Here is a 7,479-nt window from a genome sequence, read left to right as displayed (position 1 = left end):
AAAAAAAAAAAAAAAAAAGGTTTATCATTGAAAGCTAAGTAATTAATTGATTAATGAATGGACAATTGGACATTTGTGCAGAAAAATTTAGCCACAATTTAGAATTATGAATAGTTTTTTTAAGTTAAAATATAGAAATTTTATTGATTGATGAAAATATAACAAAGTAAAAACTCTGAAACACCTTTAAACGTTAGTGAGATGACTTTAGGAAATAAATTGAAAATGATTTTAGAAATATTTTTTTTTTTTTTTTTGGGTTCTACAATTAACGATTCATATTTATAATATATTTTAAGCGATAAATAACAATAATGTTATCCTCGTAAGTAATATATCCACGCATCTCTCTGGTTCACACCTTAGTCATCGACTCATTGTCCTTAATTTTGCAGATCAAACAGTTCGGAATAGTTGCAAACTAGATATTAATTTAAATTTACTTTGTCATTCAAGCTGCGACTAACATAGTCACAACAGTCATTCATGGCCAAAACCTTATAGTACTAGCATTAGGGGTATAAACACCCCCCAGTTGCTATTTTACAGCCTAAGAGAGCAAAAACCCACTTCATCCAGATTTGTATACCTAAAAAAATAATATTTAATCTTGTGGTAGTGTGTGAAGAGAAAAAGATAGTGAGAGAAAAGAGAGAGATAATAATATTTTTTATTATTTTATTAGGTTGTTTGTATTATTTTATTGGGTTGTATGTAAAAATAAAATTTAAGATGTAGGGTGAGTTGTAAAATGAGTTGATAAAATAGATAAAATAGTGTTTAAGAATACTAAATAAGTTTTTTTTTTTTTTTTGGCATCCTCGATGCAGTGCTCTTATATGCTTTAAAATGATGCTTTATTTATTTTAAGGCCAAAACCCTTAGCATTTCCCTTGTTTTATTTTATTTTTTGAGAAACTAAAATGATGCTTGAAAACGACAGAAGCACATGGTTAGATGCTTTAGATCAACACAAACACAAACATAATACCATATAATATATTAAAAGAAAAAACTAGAAATCAATTCAGTATATAAACCAATATATTAAGTTAAACTACCTTCTTCACCGCTCATGTTGTAGACTTCGTCAATTGCTTTAAATTTTGTGTGTTCGACCCCTCCTTGCCACTACAACTATACATTTAGGCTGATTTGGTGAAGGTGGATCAGAAAGGGTCTAAATAATTTGGTGATTGGTTTGGGTGGTATCTAGTACTTGACTATTATAAACTAATCCTCCTATTTTGATGAAATTCAACCAATTAAATCTACGTTACAACGCGTAGTCACCTACTAGCCTTTTGGCATGCGGATACGGAATATCCATGCGGAGAGTGCAAATATGATACTTTCTGGTAATCGTGAAGTGCATGTATTATACTAAAGAATAATTGCATTAATGCTCAATAATAATGCGGCGAACACTTTAGGATCCACGCGGTTTCCTTTCCGAGCAGGGGCCCCATCAGTTACGGTTATTTTATTTCGTTCGCTTTTGACTTATGAAGCCATCAGTTCCGAGTGATTTAGGGCTGTTTAGTTGTGTTGTTTAAATAATAATTTTTGTTGTTTAATTAATAAAATATGTTTTTTTATAATTAGAGACGGAATTAGGATTTGAACTTAGGGGGGCCAAAGTATAAACTAAAAAAAATTCATGTGACATGGTTTATTAAAAAAAAATCATGGTAGACAAAAAATTGCACTTTATTACCTAAAAATTTAAGCCAAGAAGGATATAATATGAACAAAAAAAAAAATTTGAAAGTTACAACATGATATTCAAACATTTTTTGAAGAAGAAGAGGATTTCAGATCTCCAGATTTTGGGTAATTGGAATTAATATGTTGATTTTATCATGTTGATCAACTCACCAATATAATAATCCTATACTTTTGGATGCAACTGAAAATCATACTAATGAAGTTTTTCAAAACTTTGTTTGAGGATTTTAAAAAATTGGGATATCAATATTAAGAGTTGGCAATACTATGTCATCAACATTGGCTTCTAAAAGAATTTTGGCATTTTATCTTTTGAAAAAAAATATAAATATTGTAATTCACTTTCCCATAGTTTATAAATCAATTAAAAAAGTCATATAAATTGTTGTAACCCTAAGGGAATTTTTTTTTCTATGAGATTTTTTTGGTTATGAATTATTGAATTATGATATTGGTGAATTGGGGATTTTTTGTTAATCCTATATAGTATATACTATTTAAATTTTTCAAAAAAATTGGGGTGGGGGGGGGGGGGGGGGGGTTTCTAAATTATAGAAAAAAGTATATAATTAAATTTTTTTTAATAATTTTCATAGTATTATTCTATCATAATGTTGGACTACACTTCAAGCTTTATCAAGAAACATGACCCTTGATTAGGCCATCTGTAGACGACTAAATTTCTAGTTCGAAATAAATCAAACAAGTAAAATAGCTTCACAAATGCGAATTTGTATTGAATATGTGGTACAATTCTCTATGATTACAAAAGAGTGATCATCTGATTCGATCTCCTTGCAAGACTTATTGATTTGGATTTATGGTAATGTGATTGTGACTTGAACACAAAATATCCTTCAATTTGGTTGAGGGATGGATCGAAGATTGCTGAAACGGAATTACTTGGAATCTCTGGCTATGAGCTTGTTAGAAATCCTTTGTTCTTCACGTTCTTCGTGTTCTTCATGTGTTCTTCGTCTTCAAAGGTTTGTGGTGGAAGTTCTTTGGGGCTTTAGAAGCTTGGATCCGTAGAGCTTCACTGATTTATGATTTATTGATGTTTTCGGACACTTTGAGCTTGGTTCCCACAAACTTTTGGATCTAGGTAGATAGTTTGGATGATTCTGCTTCGAATGCTCTTCGATTTTGAGGTTGAAGTTCTTGAAGGCTTGGAGGCTTGATTCCTGCAGAGCTTCTGTACTTCTGATGCTTCTGAATCTTTTCTGATGCTGCCTGTGCTTCAGATGGCTTGGTGTCCTCCTAAATGTCTTAGGAAGACTTCTATTTATAGGAGTTTATGGGTGGTTGAGGGACACATGGCGGAGTTTGATTGGTGATACATGTCACAACCTAATTGATCCACTTATGTCATTGCTTCCACGTGCGAGGCTGATTATGTCATCGCTTACACATGCGAGGCTGCTTATGTCATCATTTACATGCGCTGATGCGTGATTGGTTTTTGCATGACACTTGGCAAATTTCTGTTGGTTTCTGAGTAGTGATAGCAAAACCCAGCAGCAATACGTGGAGCTTTGTAATTGGAGTTTTGTAATTGGTTGTATTTTGTGGATTTGGCAGTGTGACGTGTCAACTTGTGATAGGTCGAGAATTTTCTCTCTCTACAAATACCCCCTCGAGACTTGTTCATGCACACAATTTTAGAGTGTGGTGTGGGAATGAGTTTCGAAAACAGATTTTTGCACTTGACTCTTTACGTGAAGTAGTTGAAGGTGGTGGAGCTTTCAGTAGGATAAGATAATTTCCGAGGAGTAGACCCACCCATATGAAAGGCTTTGATGAGACCGAAAAGGGGTCTGCAAGTATTTGAATGTACTTGTGTGACCGAGCCTTCTCAGTAGAGGTTAAGTTGAAATAATTTTAGAAGAGTATTTTGGATCATTGGCGGCGATCACAGGGTGTAGAAGATGGGAAAGAGGTGAAGATGTTGGTTGGGTATAGCATACAAAGTCATGGGGCTAGCCTTGTGTTTTTAAGAGCTTCTGGTGAAGTTATATAGGAAAAATATGCTTTGGATTACGGCGAGGCTATGTGGGAAATTGGTTGAATGTGCTTGTGTTATTGCATCACTCAGGTTAAGTTGAGGTAATTTTAGAAGATTATGGATTCTGGGGTTGTTGATGTTGGTGGTGAAGAAGATGAGGATGAAGCAAAGCGAATGGGTGAAACATACCCCACCATGGTATTGGCCCTGTATGTTGGGGACCCTCTAGTGTAGATGTTTCTAGGAAGTACAACTTTGAATATGGGATCGACTGTATGTAGCATGGGGTCTGAGAGCAAGTCGTAGAATGTGCATGCGTGATGGGACTATGCCGATAGACGTTAAGTTGAAGTAATTTCAGAAGAGTATTTTATGAAATTATTCAAGTTGATTTTAAGTTGGAGTAATTCCAGAAAGTGTGTTTTGAGGTATCAGCAACGATGACCTTTGGGTCCCACAGCAGTGGGGACATGGAATATGGCTTTGGCGACCATTTACTGGCTCCAAAGGCTGAACTCTGATGAGCTGGTGCCTTGAAGGTTGTTTCAAGTGTTGGATGAAAGACAATTTGTAGGACACCTCAACACTTTTTACCATCTTCACCTACTACTACTTGTTGGAAAAGCACAGAAAAATGAAAGATGGAGCCAACTTGTGATTTTGGTCTTAGAAACCAGCCAAGTTGCTGTTTGTTTCGAACCACTGCTTCTGTTGGAAGGCCAAGCAATTGGAGAGAGACTACAGGAGCCCTAAGGTTAGGAATAGGTGTCTCTGCTGAACTTGGATTTCCTGGCCAACCAAATCCGAGGAAGCATGGAACCATAATGCAGACCTTGGATTTCCAGCACTAATTGAGGAAATAGCATATTTAAGGCAAAACTTAAAGTTACCAGATAGCATTGAGTCCTATTGTTTTTGTTTTTGTTTTTATTTTTGGATAAATTGATGGTTATAATCGAGAAAGAATGGAATTGTACAATTCCATTGTGTTATTGTTTGGCTGTTGCAATCTTGAGTTTAATGGGCAAGTGGTGAATGTAGATTATTGAAAAAGTGGGCATATCAATAATAGATGTTTTGGAGAAACTTGGCTTCTGAAGATGGAAGATGGTTTCAGGGAAGATATAGACGAGACACAGTACTTTCTACAAAAAAATGGTTATGAGAATTGAGATAGATTTGAGGATGATTTTAATTAGCTAATTCAGTTTAGTTTTTTCACTTTGGATTTCGTTGGTGCGAGAAGAAGCTTGTTTATGTTCACTTGTGTAGTAAACAAGCCAAGCTCAATCCCAACTATAGGCACAATTATTAAATGAGTCAAACTCAAACATAATAACGTGTTCGTGAATAAACTCGTGAACATGAGAGCTCAAATTAATTAAATATAATACTATATATTTATACGTATACTTGCTTCTCAAAAAAAAAAAAAAAAATATATATATATATATATATATATATATACATATATATATATATATATATATATGCATACTTGTCTAATAATATATTTATATAAACTTAAAATTAGATTGTATAAGTTTGCAAATTTGTTCATATAATATAAAATTATTGTTTATAGTTTATTCATAATATGAACAATTCATTTGTAGTCAAAGACTCAAAATTCATAATTTTGTGAAGGGGCAAAACATTTTAGTCATAATTTTACTATATATAGGAAAAAAATAAGTTAATAATTAGCACGTGAACAAGCTCGAGCTTGCTCAACAAGTACATGAACTAAGATTGAACATGTAATATTGTTTGATGGTGAACTTGAGCTTGGCACGTGTTTGAAATAAATTAAATGAATAAGCCTAAACTTTTAATACATATCTTGACTTTGCTTTTTTTTTTTTACAAAAAAATGATTGATATTTAAGGGGGGAATTTGAATCCTAAATGCCTTTGTTGAAAATAACAGAAAGTGTTAGTTGACCTATAATACTTTTGAATTTGAAATATTATTAAAAGTATGAATAATTGAGAGAGGAGAAATTGAAACATATCAAGTTAACACTTGTAGGTAAGAAGCCTACTTTGTTTACAACATTATGCCTTGTAAGTATATGTTATCGTCACGCATGGTAGTACCTAGGTTATAAACAAGCTACATTGACAAGTATAAAAAGTTCACGATTTTTCTTTTGATTTCATTTTGAATAAGAGCTAAACTTGAGCTTGTTTACAAGTTATATTACTTTATTAACTCAATTTTTTAATTTCCCTCTCCATATAGTAAAAACAACAATTAATTTTTTTTTATCCTTGACAAATCCATGCTAGTAATTAATAAATTATATTATCGGAGTTAATTAGATAGGATAATTATAGTTTATGAAAAATTTGATTCAACAATCTTATATTATTCAAACTTATCAATAAATTTTACAACAAAATAGACTATTTTTATTATCAATAAATTTAAAACGATATTTTAATAATTTATAAATTTATTTACAAACATACATATAATCTAATCTCAACTTTATGTAAGCTTATTTTTATATATCCCTTTGGGGACACCCATATGGTGGGTTGAAGGGCATGTAGTAATTTAGATGTCCTAAGTTCTATATATATATAATGGAAGTAGTTTCTTAGTTTTTGACCAGACTATTCCATTTTTCACTCATGAGATACTTTAAAAATTTCATGGACTAATAGCGTAGTAAATAAAACTTAGGGACTCTAGGCCACAACATTATAAACTTATAAAAGGCTAGTATTTAAATAAATGTATATTTAATTTTGTTTATATCTATAATATGCACACATTATACATTTCAAAATTTGTAGCTAAGTAACTCAAAACTTATCATAGCATAACAAAGTTAACATTATACCTTTTTGTTATATAAAAAAATAAAAGTAGCAGTCTTTTTCCTAGAAGACACAATAATTGCAGTTTTTCATTACACCAAATCACCAATAATGGTTCAAGAGTATGCGGGGAACACGTTGTTTCTTTCGGTGCGGGGGCCCATGGGCCATGGCCCATCATTCGCTTTTGACTTATGAAGCCCACGTGTATCATGAATCAAACAAGCACTCAAGAGGCAAGACCAGGGTCTTATATTTTGATCACTCAGTCCAGTTCATATTTTCTCTCACATATCATTCTAAGATTACCGTTCTCACTAAGATATAGTCAATTTCTTCTACTTCACTGCATTTCCTGGTGATTAAATTTCAGTGAAGAACCTACTCTTACGGTTTGGAGCTTAACCAAAACTTCTGGGTGGCTGCAATTGCTCAACAAGTCAACAAACTCACTGGTAATATCTCTATTCTTTTTTCCTCTTTTAGGTGCTCATAGTCATAGGATTTTCTTTCTTCAATTTATAACTTCCCATTGGGAAACAGAATATATCTTTGTATCTTTTTCTCACATTAACTCATTGAGTTAGTACGTTCTTCTGAATATCACTCGTCTATTGTTCTAATATAGATCCTTACCTTTCAAACCACATGGCCTATAGCCCTATTAGCGCATTCACTGGATTATTACTTGGTCCATGGTCCGAAACTCAGAGAATAAATCAATATATACATTTCTTCTTCTCTTCTTTTTTTTGTGCGTAAATTGCCATATATAAACATCTAATGTTTATTTCATATTTTAGATTAGATATTGAGACATCAATCCATCTTTATTTTCATTTAATTTATTCTGACCGTGAGCAGAACATATAAATGGTGAAATTTATTAATTAAACTTGTGTTTTTTCTACTTTTTA

The 7,479-nt window shown here is 32.4% G+C and overlaps 1 long non-coding RNA gene across 1 annotated transcript in view; it reads left to right on the top strand.

Moving 5' to 3' along the window:
* The first annotated feature begins 6,727 nt into the window (after positions 1–6,727).
* Positions 6,728–7,479, top strand: part of LOC136063766 (uncharacterized) — a 3,857-nt gene continuing 3,105 nt past the window's right edge. The window contains exon 1 of the long non-coding RNA XR_010625412.1: positions 6,728–7,017. This is a non-coding gene — a long non-coding RNA (uncharacterized LOC136063766). The remainder of the gene's footprint in view (positions 7,018–7,479) is intronic.

This window comes from Quercus suber, unplaced genomic scaffold (genome assembly GCF_002906115.3).
Source record: "Quercus suber isolate HL8 unplaced genomic scaffold, Cork oak 2.0 scaffold_573, whole genome shotgun sequence".
Lineage (NCBI taxonomy): Eukaryota > Viridiplantae > Streptophyta > Magnoliopsida > Fagales > Fagaceae > Quercus > Quercus suber.
This window is presented reverse-complemented; position numbering and strand designations above follow the sequence as displayed.